This window comes from Artibeus jamaicensis, unplaced genomic scaffold (assembly GCF_021234435.1).
Source record: "Artibeus jamaicensis isolate MK-2021 breed Jamaican fruit bat unplaced genomic scaffold, CSHL_Jam_final contig_415, whole genome shotgun sequence".
Classification (NCBI taxonomy): Eukaryota; Metazoa; Chordata; class Mammalia; order Chiroptera; family Phyllostomidae; genus Artibeus; species Artibeus jamaicensis.
Window position 1 is genome coordinate 38798986 of NW_026521823.1, and position 17284 is coordinate 38816269.

The 17284-nt window shown below is 46.7% G+C and overlaps 1 protein-coding gene across 2 annotated transcripts in view; it reads left to right on the forward strand.

Moving 5' to 3' along the window:
• The first annotated feature begins 432 nt into the window (after positions 1 to 432).
• Positions 433 to 17284, forward strand: part of PDS5B (PDS5 cohesin associated factor B) — a 130620-nt gene continuing 113768 nt past the window's right edge. Inside the window, exon 1 of one of the 2 annotated variants that reach the window (XM_037129375.2) lies at positions 433 to 564. The gene's annotated coding sequence lies outside the window, so the exon portion shown is untranslated. The remainder of the gene's footprint in view (positions 565 to 17284) is intronic. The other variant, XM_037129380.2, reaches the window with a different exon arrangement.

The window sequence follows — 17284 nt, forward strand, 5'->3', positions numbered from 1 at the left end:
TCTGAGTTACTAAGGAGCAAAGTAGTTAATACCAGTTTTATTTACCTAAGACAACATCAGTACTCCATTTCAGTGTTTTGCTTTTTTCTCATGCCCAATTTTTATCCAGAGTTAGAGAAAGATTACAATCTTTATGGCTTTCGACAGAAGTCAGACGACCGTACAGGCAGAGAACGCACTTCCAGAGGCCGGTCTCTCACCGACCTGGGCCGCGGCGGCGGCACCGTGACCCTGTGCCAGCGTGCGCGCGCGTCGGGGCGGGGCGGTGCGGAGTCGCGCGCACGCGCACGCGCGCGGCGGCGCGGAGAGCGGCGCGCGGCGGGGCTGTCGGGTCGGCAGGGGGCGCTGCGCCCCCACGCCGCGCTCTGCCTGCCCCCGGGTGCCTCGGCGGCGGTTCGATTGGAGCAGCCGCCGAAGAGCGCTTGGCGCCATTTTGAAGCGAAGAGGAGGAGGAACGGCCGGGCTGGCTGCGGAAGGGGAGGGGGGGAGGAGACGATTGGATGCGGCGGCGGCGGATCCCGGAGAGCAGCGGAGTGAGAGGAGTAGGGAGTCGGGTCCCCGGAGGTAGGAAACAATTCAGTTAACGGAAAGGAAAAGTCTCTCTTTTCTGGTTGCCGCGTTCCATTTTCCAGCGCCGGCCACCGCGGCTGTGTCTGGCGGAGCTCCGCGCCGCCCGTCTGCCAGTGGAGCCGAGCCTCCCGGCTTTGGAGACTGCAGTCGCCGGCTACCTTAGCGGCGGCCCGGGCCCAGGGCGGCGGGGCGCGGGCCGGGGGCGTGGGCTGGGCTGAGCGGTGGGGGTGGGGAGGCCCCGCGGTCCGCGCGCGCCCTCCACGCCGCGGTCTCCGCCGCAGCCTCGGCAGATTAAACTTGCCGCCCTCGGCCCCGGCCGCGGCGCCCGCTGCGGCGAGGGCAGCGGGCGGTGACCTTGCGCGCGGGCCGGGGTCCCCGCCGGCCGCCCCTCCCCCAGCGCCCCGGCCGGCCGGGCGGCCCGCGGCTGTTTCCCCGGCGGCAGGCGGGCGGCGCGGCGCTCCTGTTGAATCCTCGCGCTGGCGGGTTTCCCCCCTTCCGGGCGAGGGGCGGGGAGCGCGGGACGCCGGCCCGGCGGAGCCCAGCCCGGGCAGTGTGCGGGCCTCCGGCTGCCTTGCGCCCTCCGCCGGGCCCCCGCGCGCCTCGCCTGCGCCGCCCAGCCTGTGCTCAGGGCGAAGAAAACGCTCTGTGCGGTGACATTTTCACGCGGTTCCCTGCCAGAGGGCGGATAAAGCGCGCTCGCCGCGCCTCTCGGCTCGGGTGTTAAAGGAGCCTGAGGACTGAGTGGGGCCCGAACCCCGCACTGGGGAGGTGTCCCGGGCGGCGACTGGGTGCACGCTCTCCTCTGGGAAGCCTCGGAGTCGGAGCGGTTGGGAACACGGTGTGTGTGCCATTGTAGTGAACGGTTTTGCACTCTTGGAGCTCCGACACTCGGAAAGTTTGTGGTTGGGAGGAATACCTTGTTGTTGCGGCTGCTGTTGACTTTTGGCTCAAGAGCCACGCTCGGGAGCGGGATAGTTACTCGGGCACGAATTTGGGCCCCGAAGCGCGGCGGCTAGTCGTTGTCAGCGGTGCGTGCGCCTGCGCCCCTCCGCGCCGAGCGGGTCGCGGGACTCCCGGCCGCTTCGCTGACGCTTTTAGCGTTTCCACCCTCCAGCAGCGGGATCCCCCCCCACCTTTTTTTTTTTTACTTGGAAGAATGTATTGTGAGCATTCTTATCACACTGTTGTAAAATAATGGATGGTCACCGCTGTCCTGAATGGCCCTGCCCTGTTTGTTAGTAGTTTCGGAAACTTGGGACATAGCCCCTAATTCCAGGCGGGGTCTGCTGCCTAGAGTGAGTTGGGAGCAACCGCTACGTGCTCAAGCGTGTTTATAAATGAGACGAAGTGCAGATAAATCGTGACTTTTTGAAACTTGAAGGGTAACGTAATCATTGCTTTCAATTCGTACATGTTCCAGGATAGAGCATTTTCTGTATTGATTCATGGAGTAGTCAAATAAAATAATTAAAAATAGAAAAGTAGTACTAAGCAAAATCGGGCAGGAAAGGATGCTTCTTAGCTATGCAGAGCTTCCTGTGTCAGGGGTGTGATTGTGTCAGGGATGTGAGCATTTTTCGAGACAATAAAATGAGAACGCATGTGGGGTGGGCAGGGCAGGTCAGGTTGTGGGGTGATTAACCTGTGTCTGGTGATAGACAGGTGGAGGTTTCAGCTGTAGGCTTACGTTAAAGATAGACTTATTCTAAAAAACATGGTATCTTAAGTCAGAACATTATTCCTTCCAAGGAAACCTACAGGTATACCCTGCATGTAGAAAAGGCGAACTCAGCTTCTCTTTGATCACTTACGCAGCTGAAGTAGTAGTATTTTTTTTGCCTTTTTTATGGTTTAAAAATTACCCTCTTCTTAGCTGGGTTTTACTTGAAGGTGTATGTTAAATGACAGTGTAGTGTTTTTGTTAGCCTTTTTTTAAGAAGCACTTTGTGTGGTAGCGTGGCCGAGTGGTCTGAGGCACTGGATTAAGAAGCACTTCTGTGCCCCATTCTTATTTTCTCCCTTTTTGTTGAGGTTGACTCTTTTTGTATTAACTTTGTTTTCCTAGCAGCTTTGTTCATTTCAGCAGGTTTTACTCCTGATTGGTTGTGCCTCTCTTCTCCCTCCCTTGCCCCAAGCATTGGAGGAGACTGTGCGGGGATGATGCTGATTCTCGTAGTCGTAAGACAGTTTGCACTGGTCTCGTTTGACATGTAGTTCTACTGAGTTGGCTGGTGGATAAAGTTACTGTAATTTTTAAATTTTATTTAAAATTGCCCTGTAGCATTAACAGTGACAAAGAGTAACATTTTCGAGAGCTAGGCTTATTAATAATTTGTTAAGCCCCAAATAAAGTGAAACGTGTATTAGACAGGCTGTGCCTGCTAAAGAGTGCAGTGGTAGAATCTCCCCAAAGCTTTGGGAGGAGGGGAGTATTTTGGGAGGTTGTGTTCGTTTTGTTGCTTATAGAATTAGGTGGTCTTTGACTTCCTGGGTACCACGTTTTTCTGATCATGTGTTCCTAGAACTGATAGGCGTGCGCCCTGTGATGTGGCTGGGATGGCAGGGACTGCATTTAGTTTACATGAGAAAAGAGTAACTTCGTGTTTCCTTTGTTAGTGTTAGACAGCTACAAGGAAAATCTCCAGCTCATTCATCATATACATGAGAAGTTAGGTTCAGTGTGTAACTTAATTGATTTATTCAAAGTCATAGTTATATTCATGGGGTGGCATTGGGGCAGCCCTTAGATCTCCTGGGAGCATAGAAGCTTCCCCACGGTCTGCATTGTTTTATTTAGAGTTTAAGTGATATTTAAAATGATTGCCAGGTCTCTGTATTGTGCCTCTCCTTCTCCTCTTTTCATTCATTCAGCCAAGAAATAAAGTTCCAAGGTTGCACGCTTGACCATCTGTTGCAGAGTCTGGTTCTAATAATTTCTGCTCGGGATTCACTCCGTTAAGTTGTTTCAGAGATAATCTCTCGCATGTCTCTGCCTCCTGCAGTTGCTTGCTCTTCATTGTGTAACATTACTTGACAGGGCATTTATTTGTTCTGTGTAAAAAGTTACAAACCAGAGGGTTTGGAAAAGATAGTATTGAATTTTACTTTGTTATAAGATATATGTGGTATATGAGGTTTTTTTAAAAACAAAAGTTGTTATACAACTCATTTGTCACTTCCAATTACAGTAGGTAATTGGTTTAAATATTCCTGTTTGGGAATGCTAAAAATTAGGAAAGTAGTTTAAAGATAAATCCAGTACTTTCTGTGAACATTTGTTAGCCCACTGGAGGTTTAAACGGGCAGCGGTTTGCACTTGTGGCAGCGGTTTGCACTTGTGACCCCTCGGGTCTTGGAGGCCAGCACTCCTTCACAGCGCACTGTTACGGAGTGTCTGATTGTAACCATTCTCCCCCTGTACAGGGAAAGGGTTTAAAGCCCTTCTCAGTAAGTAGTTCAAAATTAAGGGTAAGTTTGCTATTTTAAGACTGTAATTATTTTAATTGGCAGGGGTGATCATGTACAGTGAGAATATCACAGGTTAAACTCAGATGAGTAAAACTTAGTTGTTTAAAATCTTAAAGCCATTGATTGGAGATATTTAAAAATATCTAGAGTAGTTACTGTGCACTAATGATTAGACATTAATAGTAAGTAATACTTAGATATACTTGATTCAGCCAAGAGCAGTGGAGGAAAGACTGAAGCAGGAAGATATTTTGAGGCATCTTTGAGAGGCCTGTGACCTCGAAGTACTCCACTAACCTCCCTCTCCCTCGGACAGAGAATGTTCTGGACAGATTCAGTTACAATGAACACGTGTTGAGCTTCCACAGACACACAGCACCGGGCTGAGCAGTTGCCCTTGGGAGGTGCATGTTGGAGCAGCGGCCGGCCAGCCACCCGCCCGCTCTGAGGACCAGAGCAGGGTCCCTGCTGTGGCGGGGTCTGGAGGGGCTGCATTTTTTTTCTTACTGTGGGAGAGTGAAATTGGCCATGACTAGATACAAAACTGATTGGGGGGGTGTCATAACCACAACCATTCTCTCTAGCAGGGAGTGGTTAGGGCCTGAATGGACCTGGGCTTGTGGCTCCCTGGGCAGTGTAGGGTTCTTTTTGTCTTCTTTCATATCAGGGGTTTCAGAGAAGTGAAGAGATTTTAAAGAAAAGCCCCCTATCATGTCCAAAAATATATCCCTGAACTCTGTCAAAGCCTTTTAGTTCGCCTTCGGATACTGGGTAGGCGTGGGGTTGGATAGTTGGTGGTGAAGGTTTGGGGGATAGAGTACATTCAAGAATTTTGTATTTAAGTGATAATATGATAAAAAAAATTCTAATGATACAGAAAAGTAGAAATTAAAGCTCCATTTCTTACTTTAAAAGGTAACTCACTATTAACTGTTTCCAGAAAGTTAACTTTTTCAAAAAAATTTATACAAATTGTATCCTATTGTACTGTTTACTTTTTTTAACTGCAGTTTACTCGTTTTCAATAGTTAATGTCATAGCTTTTTTTATATTGGCATATATAGATCAACATAATTTTAAAGTGATCAGAATAATTTATTATATGGAAGTACCATGACTTTTGTTCGGACCCCTTTTGAATGATAATTTAGGTTGTAACAATTTACAGTAGCCACCAGTATATGAGTATGCCTAGTACATGCACACTGGTATGGACTTCATTAAACTTTATGCTTTTTGCCAATTTGATATGTGACATTTATATCTTGTTTGGGGTTTGCATTTCTTTGATTATGAGCGAGATTAAACATTTTTTAAATACGCTTACCGGGCAGCGAGACCTTGCAGCACATACAGGGTTGACCAAAAAGTTCTTTATGATTTTTCCATAATAATAAAAGACACTTTCATTTTCACCAAGAACTTTATTGATTTTGCTGTTTTGAGTATGTCGGCTGTCTTCTGTTACTGACTTCTAATAGGTAGAGGCCAGGGCTGCTGCTAAACGTCTTCCGATTTATAAGACAGCCCCACAGCAAAGGATTATTTGGCCCAAATATCAACAGTACCTAGAAATTTCACTAACCACTTATGATATGTTTAATCAGTCACAGCACCTTCTCCATACAGTGACAAACCCTTTTTTGTGTGTTTCAGTTGTGTTTTTACCATTTTTGAAACAAAGCATTATATGCCGAAAATGTACTTCTTCCATCTTCAATATTAAAATGGCTGCAGAAAAGTTCACCAATTTAGATAAGTTCTTTTAAATGCACACTCATACGACAGCTGTCACAATAGAGTCTAACAAAATTGTTTAATTGTTTTGAATGATGTTAAAGACAGCTAAATGCTACCGGAGCCATCTTATGGAAAAATGTAACGCACTTTTTGGCCAACCCCATACTTCAGATTGAGTTGCTTACTTTCTTTGTGTCCCATAGGGAGGTGAGACTTTTAGAAGTGAGTAAAGTTTCGGAGTCCATGGCCCTTGGGGGGAGCAGCGTTCTGCATGGAGAGGCTACTGTGGTGGGCTGTGGACAGCCAAGGGTCAGCACCGGGCTACCGAAGGCCCTTTGCTTGGTCCTCACAGAAGATGTATAAGGACAGGGAGACTGGTGAGTCAGCCCCAGCTCCCGCTCCACTGGTCCATCCTCCAGATGGCCCCTCTTGCCCTCAGTTGTCATTTCATTTTTATTTGTGCTGTCATTTGGTTTGCTCCCCTTCCCTGGCAGGGTGGCAACCTTGACCTTGGTATTTCAGTTCCTTTAGAGGCAAGGGACACTTAGTCTTTCTTTCTCATCAGGGACGTCGAGTTTTCTTGATACTCATCAATGGGAGCAATTCTTTTATTTTTAACTTTCCTTATTGATTTAAGAGAGAGGGAACACAGCGATGTGTTGTTCCACTTATTTGTATATTCATTGGTTGATTCTTGTAGGTGTCCTGACTGGGGATTAAACCCACAACTTTGGTATATAGGGATAATGCTTTAAGTAATTGGCTACTGGGCCAGGGCCGGGAGCAATTCTTATTTCTAGCGTTCTTTCTGTCTGTTTTCTGATCTTCAGTAGTTGATAAGTTGATAGTCTGAGCCCTGCGTGCTGGACTGCACAGAAATCTGGGGGTGCTGGACTGCATGGGCTTTGCTGATGGTTAATCCCTATGTACCGCCCCTGCCTCCAACCTCACATTTTTTTTTTAATGAAATCAGTTTTTTCTCACTAGTCTTAGAAAATGATTGGTTTAAAGGGCTCTTATCTGTCACTGACACCCCCCTCCCCCCGCAAATGATAACTGTAGAGATGCTGCTAATTAGCTTGATTGGGGTGATCGTTCCACAATGTGCACACATATCAAAATGCCATATCGTACACTTTAAATATGCAGTTTTTGTATTTCAAAGAAATCACAAAGCTGTTAAAAGAAAAGCAGTGTCTGGAGACACTCTGGTTGGTGGGGTGGGGAGACTGGTGCCGCTGGTATCTTGTGGGTAGCGGCGAGGGATGTTGCTAATAAACATCCTACAGTGTTTGGGAAAGTCCTCCATAACAAGAAATTACCTGGCCCAGAATGTCAACAGTGCAGAAGCTGAGAAAGCCTAGTCCCAGCAGAACCAGTCCGGGAAACCCACTGCAGTTAGGCCCGGCTCCGCCAGGCTAGGTAGGCTCCTGCGCAGCCGCAGTTGGCCCCTCGCAACGGCGGCGTTAGGCCCGCCCACTAACTACAGCAGCAATTGCGAAGCAGCTGTCAAGAAGCAGCGGCCTTTTGTGTAATCTCGTACTCAAAATGGCTGTGGTCTCGTGCTCAGGATGGTAAGTGTTGAAATGTAGCCCTTGAGTATTTTCTTTTCCTCTTTGGTACCTTTCTTTTCAGCTTTTGACTTCTTCCCCTGCTTGTATGGTGTGACATAATTAGGTTAAGGCTTTGCAGTTCTACTTGAAGTTTAGGTGGCCACTGGCATTTAAGATTTGAACCCTAGTGGGAGCATTCGAATATCGTGGCATTTCCTACGATGCGTCATGCGCCAAGGCCCTTTCTAGGGAAGGCAAGGGAACGTGGCGGTTAGGTATATAGACGACTTGAGAGTCGAGATGCTGTGGGACAGGATGTGGCCACCAGGAGCTAGCGAGTCACCGTGGGCAAATGACGTAATCTGCCAGGCCTCTGTTTCTTAATTTTTAAAGTGGGCATAATAACAGATATCCCATTTTGAAAGACATTTATTGATATAATTCGCATAGTGTAATTAACTTATCGAAAGTGTATAAATCATTGTTTTCTAGAACATGCACAGGTTGGTACAACCATCACCACAGATTGATTGTAGAACATTTTTGTCTTCCATAAAAGAAACCCCGAGCCTATTAACTCTGGCTTCCCATTACCCCTTATCTCACTAGGTAAGCCAGGCCAAATGCTGTATGTACTGAATACAAAGTGATCATAACTTAGGGCAGGGAGACTCTTTATGACAAAGTTCTTTCATACCGCTTTAGAGAAGGAGAGGTGGACAGTGGTTTGGTGATTGGACATTTGCGTGCTATACTATGCAAAACCACTGGGCTCAGAGTTACAAAGGTGAAAGAGTTCCTTCAGTCAAGAGCTGCATATTCAAGTAGGAAGAAAGACACTGGTATTATAAAATACCAGTTGTAAGTATGAAACAAGGCAGAATATGATGCTTTCAGGAGGGTGTTAACAAATACTTGAAATGAAACTTTGATCAAAAGAGATTATGTTAGGCTAAGTGCAAGAACCACAAAAAACTTCTTGAAGGAGGGACCATTTTGGCCAAATATTAGATGATAAATATGGGACTTTGGCTTCTATGGGAGTTGTGCTTTTTGAGGTAGTGGTAGTAGTATTGACGTCTTTTTGCTGCCTTTTGCTGCTGTCAAATGATTGGCTAATTCCCACACCCTTCTTTAATGTTGCTAATCTGTTGTGAACTTGGGAAATTATCTGAGTTCTTGGTGAGAATTTAGCTCTTATTAACTAAGCTCTTGGTGAGAACCTGACGTCTGTGAGAAGAGGATGTGGATATGTGGCCTTCTGCTGTCACTCTGAGTTGCCTTTTTGGGTTATAGAAAAAGTAACCCCTAGATAAATTAGGCTCATATAAACATTTTCCTCTTAGGCTTGTACTAACAGCTGTATCCCGCACCTCTTTCCAAATTTCCTATCTTCTTTTATTGGTATACTCTTGGACACAGGAGCTCCGTACAATGGGTCCAAAAACTGAGCTGCCTTCCTGTACCATTTACCACATGCTGTGGTTAATAGCACATACCTTTCTAAGTGGTAAAGGATGACCACATTTTTTACCTGTCAGAAACCTGGGGAGTCAGTTTGACCTCGCATCTCCTTTCCTTCTCATATCACGTGAGCTGCCAAATTCTGTTGGATGTTACAGTATTTTCAGGGTTTTTTGTTGTTGTTGTTTACACTATACACAATACTCCAAAAGTAAAAAAATGAAAAAGAGAAATGAATACCAATGAAATACAATTCAAAATACAATGAAAAGTCTGTCCATCTGCCTAGTTCCAAGATTCCTACAGTAGTTTACTAACATTATTTTCTTACCTATTTTTCTGGGATTTAAAAAAGTTAAAATGTGTTTAGTTTACTTCACTTCTCCCTCCATCCCCATTTTACACTAATTCTGGAAACTTTAACTGTTCTGTCCTTTACTTTTTTTATTTAACATTCCTTTGAGATTCTTTCCGTGTCATTATGTAAAGTGCTAATGCACGCTTGCTCTGTCAACAGCCGCAGTGTGTGTTTCTGCTTACGTACTGTGATTTAAAGGGCCCATTGGAGGGAAGAGACATTGTTTCTAGTTTTTACTTTTATAAAAATGCTGCATTGGCACCTTGTATCATTTGTTGTCCAATACTGTCATTTATGCACATGCAGGTATGTCTGCAGGATAAATTGCTGGAATGGAATTGGTGGGTTACAGAATTTAGCAGGTATACTGTTGATACATATTGTCAAATTGTCCTTCATAGAGGTTATAAAAGTAATGTATATATGAGAATATTTGTTTCGCCGTACCTTTCCAACACAGTGTATAATCACACTTTCTGGATTTTTGCCAACATAATAGATACAGAATGGTCTCATGGTGTAGCTTTAATTTACATTTTTATTATGAGTTAAACTGAGTATCTTTTCAACTGTTTAAGAGCTATTTCAATTTTTTTATTTCTGTGAACTGCCTGATCTTAATCTTTACCCGTTTTCCTATCAGTTTGGGGATTCTTTTTTTTAAATTTTTTAAATATATTTTATTGACTATGCCATTACAGTTGTCCTATTTCCCCCGTTCATTCCCCTCCACTCTGCACACCCCCTCTCCCACCATCCCCCCTTTAGTTTATGTCCATGTGTCACAAGTTCTTTAGATTCTATATTTCTCCTTCTATTCTTGCCCTCCCCCTATCTGTTTTCTACCTACCGTCTATGCTACTTATTCTCTGTACCTTCTCTCCCTTTTTCCTCCTCCCACTCCCCTGTTGCTAACCCTCCATGTGATCTCCAGTTCTATGGTTCTGTTCGTGATCTAGCTGTCCTCTCTTAGTTTGCTTTTGTTTTAGCTGTGGTTGCTAATAACTGTGAGTTTGCTGTCCTTTCACTGTTCATATTTTCTATCTTCTTTTTCTTAGATAAGTCCCTTTAACATTTCATATAATAAGGGCTTGGTGATGATGAACTCCTTGAATTTGGTCTTATCTGAGAAGCACTTTATCTGCCCTTCCATTCTAAATTAAAGCTTTGCTGGATAGATCAATCTTGGATGTAGGTCCTTGCCTTTCATGACTTGGACTACTTCTTTCCAGCCCCTTGTTGCCTGTAAGGTCTCTTTTGAGAAATCAGCTGACAGCATAGCATGATGGGAACTCCTTTGTAGGTGACTGTCCCCTTATCTCTTGCTGCTTCTAGGATTCTCTCCTTCATTTTAATCTTGGCTAATATAATTATGATGTGCCTTGGTGTGTTCCTCCTTGGGTCCAACTTCTTTGGGACTCTCTGTGCTTCCTGGATTTCCTGTAAGTCTATTATTACCTTTGCCAAATTGGGGAAATTCTCCTTTATTATTTGTTCAAATAAGTTTTCCACTCATGGCTGTTCCTCTTCCCTTTCTGGTACCCCTATAATTCGGATGTTGGAATGTTTAAAGATGTCCTGGAGGTTCCTAAGCCTCTCCTCATTTTTTTTTTTTTTTTGAATTCTTGTTTCAACATTCTTTTCTGTTTGGTCATTTTTTTCTTCCTTCTGGTCCACTCCCTTGATTTGAGTCCCAGTTTCCTTCCCATCACTATTGGTTTCCTGTGCATTTCCATTCATTTCAATTAGTTTAGCCTTCATTTGTTCCTCTAATTTGTGACTAAAATCAACCAGTTCTGTGAGCATCCTGATCACCAGTGTTTTGAACTGTTTATCTGATAGGTTGGCTATCTCTTGGTCGCTTAGAGTTATGGACTCTGGGGCTTTGAGCTGTTCTGCTTGAGTCATAATGTTTTGGTCTGTTTGTGCCTGTTATGTATGAGGGGCGGAGCCTTAGGTGTTCACCAGGGCGAGGTGACCAGTGCCGGATTTTGAGGCTGTGTGTGGGGGTGGGGCCAGAGAAGGGCAATGGCGCTTGTTCCATGATCTCAGACATCGGTCCCCTCTGCTGCTTCCTGCAAGCAAATTGGGCCCTTCTGGTGCTGGTTCCCAGGTGTGTTGTGCACCCTCCAGGACCCTGTGGGTCTCTCCAATGCACTCTCTGGGAGCCTGGGAGCCTGGGAGCTTCTCCCGGCACCTCGACCCCCAAAAGTTTTTCCAGTTGGTGCTTTTAGCTTTAATTCCTGGTGCTGGGGCCCCAGCCTGCGAGGTCTGTCTCACTGCTCGCTCCTTGGCCTGTTTTATCTGAGTGAACGTGTGACCACTCTCCTCCAGCCGCTGGCTCCGCCCCTCTTACCAGTCTGGATGAATGGTGCGATGTTGTTGGACTTCCATACAGTTCAATTTTCTGTGTGTTTTGGTTGCGTTTTTGTTACTAAATCTTTGTTGTCTTTAAACTTGGTTGTGCGAGGTGGCACAGTGTTTCCACCTGCACTTCCATCTTGGCTGGACAGATTCTTAAATTCCCGTTCAGTCTATGTGCCATTGGGTGGTTTGCTAGAAGTGGGCATGACTTGCTCATTCTGCAGGTGCCTTCTGACAGGTCTCTGCTCCCCACTGCTCACAGAGTGGTGCTTCGAAGTACTCGTTTTCATGTGTGCTTTCCTGGCTCACACAAGTATTCAGTGGTGCTTCCCCGCTCTAATCCAGATACCTTGGCATCAGCATGGTACCTGCCTCCCTTCTCCTTCCTCGTAGGGTCGCTGCACTTTGAAAGCACACACCTGCTCCTAGCTCCCTGTTGGGGGAGACCCTTCGTCTCTGTCTCTTTGCATGTGTCGCCCCTCTTCTGTGCAGGTCCAGACTCCTGCTTTCCCTCCTGCACCTCGGTGCACGGCTGTTCTGAAACTGCACTCTTCCGTCAGGGGCTGGGGTGCTCTTCGTTCCGCATGGGGCCTGCGCCGTCTTTGTAAGGGAGACCCTCTCCTCGGGGCTGTTGTGACGCAAGGAGTGTGTTTCCTTGTTAGCTTCGTGAGGGCAGGAAAACCCCGCGTCGTACTGGGCGCATGGGAGGTGACAGAGATGTTCATCTGGGTACACCACGTGTGCTCATGTTGCGAGACGACCGCTGCAGCGAGGTGGTCAGCACGTGTACCGCCTCACACACTTCTTACCGCTTTGTGTTCGTGTGTGTGGTGAACACTTGGGACATTTCTCTCAGCAAGTGTTAGGTGTGCAACATGGTACCGTGGGCTGTGGTCGCCGTGCCATGCGTTAGGGCCCAGCATTTATTCCTGTAACCGAAGGTCGCCCTCCTTGACAGAATCTCCCCGTTTCTCCTACCCCACCCGCCCTGGCCACGACTACCTCACTCTGTTTATATGAGTTTGACTTTTCTGGATTCCACAGTGTGAGATCACACAGCGTTTGTCTTTCATTTTACTGCACTTGGCGTCATGCCCTCAAGGTTACTTCACGGTGTCACAAAGGGCTGAGTAACGTTGCATGCAGGTGTGCATCGCATCTCCTCTGTCCTTTCATCCGTCAGCGGGCATCTCCAGCGTCCCTGAGTCTTGGTTCCCATGACTAATGCTACAGTGAATGTGGGATGCAGATACATCGAGTCCCATTTTCAAGTGATGCGCCCTTCAGTTCCAGCATTTTATTTAGCTCTTTTTTAAAAAACTTTTTTTTACCCTCACCTGAGGACATGCTTGTATTGATTTTAGAGAGTTGGGAAAGGAGGGGGAGAAACATTGATGGGAGAGAGAGACATCAGTCAGTCCCAAACAGGGATGGAATTTGTAACCTAGGCATGTGCCCTGACTGGGAATAGAACCTTCAACTTTCCAGTTTACAGGACCATGCTCAAGTGAGCCACACCCACCAGGGCTTAAAAAACTAATTCCATTTATTTGTTGAGATTCCCCATTGTGACCATGTTTTCATAAGGTCTGTGACCAGATTTATAGTATTTGCTTTAAACTCCCTGTTTGTTAATTCCCTTTTATGAATTATTTCATGGTCTTTTTCTGTTGACTGCTTTTTTCACCCTTGACCATAGGTCATTTTTTTGCTTCTTTTCAGGTCTAGAAAGTTCTAATTGTAGAGTGGACATTGTGGATGATTCATCACCTTCAAATTTTCTTTATTCTTGTCACAGTTAAGTCACTGGTTGGTCTCCTTGAACCTGGGAAGGCTTGATCTTACACATCAGGATGGGTCTGCCGAAAGTCTGGGCTGTTTTCTAAGTTGGTGCAAGTTGGTCAGGCTCAGACTACAGGCTCATGGCCGCTTTGCAGTGGGCGGCAGTGGACATTGCGGCTGAGTTATTTCAGCCTCCTGGTGGTTTTCTGCAGGGCAGCCTGGAACCTTCCCTGAGCACGTGCAGCCCAGGGGCCAGTGCAGCGTCCTCGGTTTTTGGGTAAGCTTTGGAGCCCTCTCTTCCTGTGGGCTGCTCCTTTCCTGAATTCCCCCTCTGGCTCTTGGGCCCTCTGTGGCCAGGACCTTCAGTCAAACAGCGGCTCCCTGCCTGGGTTCTCCAGAGCTGGTGCCAGCCAGCGGCATCCTTGCGGGGGCTGTGATCTTCCTCTTGTGTCTGCCGTGTGTCTGCCCGCCACCTTCTTCCACAGTCTGACCTCCAGCGTTGGCCTGCTCTTGCGTGATTAGTTCCTTTTTGTCTTCATGTCGTTTTTGAAAGTTCTCTGCAGAGTTCATCGCTGTGACCTGTGGGAGGTTACTCTAGCGAGGTGACGTGAGGCGGCACCCCTCCATTGTTAGAGCTCTGCGCAAACTCGCTTTCATTCTCTGTGCACGGGGACCTTGAGCACGTCTGCTGGGTTACACACACCTTGTTTCAGGGCTGCACGTTTTTAGGGTAAGGTAGACCGTGCACTGTAGCTTCGGTCACTTACACTTGGTGCAGACAGTCAGTGGGTAGTGAGAAGCCAGGAGCTACAGGGTCTCTACAAAGCCTGGTGAGCGGGTGAGCGTGTTTCCACTGCTGTTTCCTTCCTCTTCTGGGGCAGGGGTCACTGGCAGGCAGCAGCGGACACCTGGACCCAGGTCGCATGGGAAGCACCAGTTTTCAGCCATCTTCGACCTTCTTTTGGTATTTGTACTCCGTAGAAAAAGTACTAAAATGTGAATGTTTGTCTCAGTTGCTCCTGTCTCAGAGTTCATGTTCATGATGGGGCTGTTGGACATTTGTTTAACTTTAAAAGGTAACTGGACTAGCTCAGGTCCAGAGGACCCTTTAGGCTCATTCTACAAGATTTTGAGTTGTGGCTGTGACTTGAGCTGGATGAAGTTTTTTCTCTAAGTGCATCCCTGCAGCAACGGGGTGAGTTGGTTGTAGAGATGGTGCCCACGTTGTCCAGTTTATGGCTTGTCGGGCAGGGCCGGGGCTGGCATCACAGCGGTCTGAGTGCGTTATGAAAGAGTAAATGCTTTCATAGGAAATGTAAATGCTTTGAAACTTAACGTTCTTCAGGTAAACCCTGAAGTATTTGCCGGTGGAAGGGAGGTGAGGTACATGGTAACCCTGGTTATGATATTTGACTTTTTTCTCTTTAGTTAAGAGATGGGTGGACACATTCAGCCCTTTCTAGTGCAGTCCAACCTAAATAACATTTCCGTCTCTGTCAGTCAGGGTTTGAAACAAGTGCGATTATCACAGTGATTGGTTTTACCAGTTGCGAGAGCTGGTTGCACATTCCAGAGTCTGGTGCTTGGCTGGGAGTCAGCGGCTGGCAGTTGGGAGGGAAGACAGACGGGAAGTGGGGAGGGTGAGGCTGAACTGGAGCCTGCAGAGAGGGTGGCTCAAGAAATCTGCTGGACCTGGGTCACTCTCTCGCTGCTTCCCAGGCTGCAGCCTGGATGTGGGTTGCCGGCAGTAGCTGTGGCCCACCTCACTGGGGGCTGCACAGAAGCCTGCCCTGGCGTTGTTTGGACAAGCAGAGGAGAGGCCCTGGCAGTAGGTGGAAGGACTGTGGGCGGAGCAGTTGCCCCACACTAGCCAAAGTGAGCCCCGAAGTCCTTGGTGGTGTGTGAGAACTGCAGCCGGACCTTCTTAAGGCAGCTTGGACATTTCTTCTGCTTCACTTTTGTCTTCTAAATCTCACGGGAATTTCTTTTTAGGCCAACCCTAACCCACAACTGTGCAGGCAGCGGAATTTGGAGAAATGTAACTTTGATGAGATGACAATGAAAAGCCATCTAAGTCATTCTGTGTCACCATGGCACCTGTACACACTACTTTTAATCATATTTAACTTATAAATAAAGACATGCAAAATCATACTTTTAAAAATAATTCTCATCTTTTTATTATTTTTAATTTTCTTTATTTGAGAGACAGAAAGAAAGAGAAACGTGGAATTGGTGTTACACTCCCTGACACACTCAGTGACTGACTCTTGTGTGTGCCCTGGCTGGGGGTTGGACCCGAAGCCTTGGTGTGTGTGTGGCACTGCACCCGCCTTACTGCGCACCCTGGGCCAGAAAATTATACTGTTTTTAAAAATCCTCCCTGGAAGATATGTTGATTTCAGAAAGAGAGAGAGAGACACACACACATCGATTGGTTGCTTCCCATATGCGACTGGGGAACAAACTTGCAACCAAGGTGTGTGCCCTGACCAGGGATTGAACCTGAAACCTTTTGGTGCATGGATGATGCTCCAGCCAACGGAGCTACCTGGCCAGGGCACAGAATTATACTGTTGATGAGCAATGGTATTGTTTGTTTAAACATGCAGACCTTCTCCTTAATAGAGGACACAAAACTACTTTATCCATAGTTGAGTTCGTTTTTGTTCTACCTATGTCACATTTTCTACTTGATATTTTACAACTTAAATACTTTGAGGTTTGATATGAAATTAAGTATTATTAGATGGCTGTAGAAAGGGAGATAAAAATATGTTGGTTAAGATACGTGTAAAATTTTTATATCAGACTAAGGAAGATATTAGAATTTCCATGTCTGCGACTAGCCACGTGGTCGTAGTTGTTCCCCATAAGTGCCTTCTGCTCTCATTCCGCATGCCACCTGTTCTTGCAGTTGGTTGAGGGCATGGGCCTGGGGGGTGACCCTCATCTTCATCCCCGAGGGGCCTGGACCCACAGCATCCTTCCCGCCTTGTTCCCACCGACTCTAACTGCAGTGCCATGCAGGGAAGCCCCGAGTAGCGACCCGGACCAGCTCCTGCCTCTCAGCCTCGCTGCTTCTCAGCCTCGCCTGTGCGGTAGTGACCTGGCCTCCCCTGAGGGAGGCCCTTACTGTATAGTCGCCTGGGCATGAAAGGCTGAGGTGGCCAGTTAAGTGGAACTGTTGCTGCATCCCCTGGGGAAAACCAAGACCACCCCCTACTGCCTCTGACAAGGAACTGTGTCCACACCACGCACAAAGGTGGGGAGATGATGGGCTGGCCTCTGTCAGTGAATTGGGAAGTCAAGCACCTTGATTAGAGTGAGCATGAATTAGTGCAGTTTTAATAGATACATTTCTCAGTACTTGGGGAGTTTATCAGGACACCCTAGACACAGTATTGAAAGTACTATAACTATATCCAGAGAAGGGTGTGTAGTTTTTTATGCAGTACTTAATGAAGTAATGGACTAATGGTTGTTCATAATCGAGTTCTAATTCTAGGTCTGCTATGTATTTTGGAGTTTTTTGTTTAGTTAAGGAAACGAATTATATTTACTATTTTGAACTTTTTTATAAATTATCTTAAAGTCATAAAATAGTATAAATGCCTTCTTTCTTTTCCACTAAGGAAAGTGCTCGGTAGCATTGTATGGGGAGTCTGCTCTGAAACTGGAAGTCACGTGATGTAGTGATTCAGGGGGTGAGCTCGGCATTGAGCTGCCTGGCTTTAAATCCCTGCTTTGCTGCCTCACCACGAATGCATGTGGCTCTTGTTCTGTCACCCCCACCCCCAATTCAGTGGCTTAAAACTAGTGTGTATCACTGCTCATTAATCGGTGGGTTCCATGGATGTTTCTGATCATCTGGGCTAGATTGGGCCCCTTTCAAATGAGGTGCTTTCATCTGGGATCACTCCTTTGTCTGTGGTCGCTCGGCAGGCGGGCTGGGGGCCAGGCTGGTCCAGGGTGGCTTCCTAGT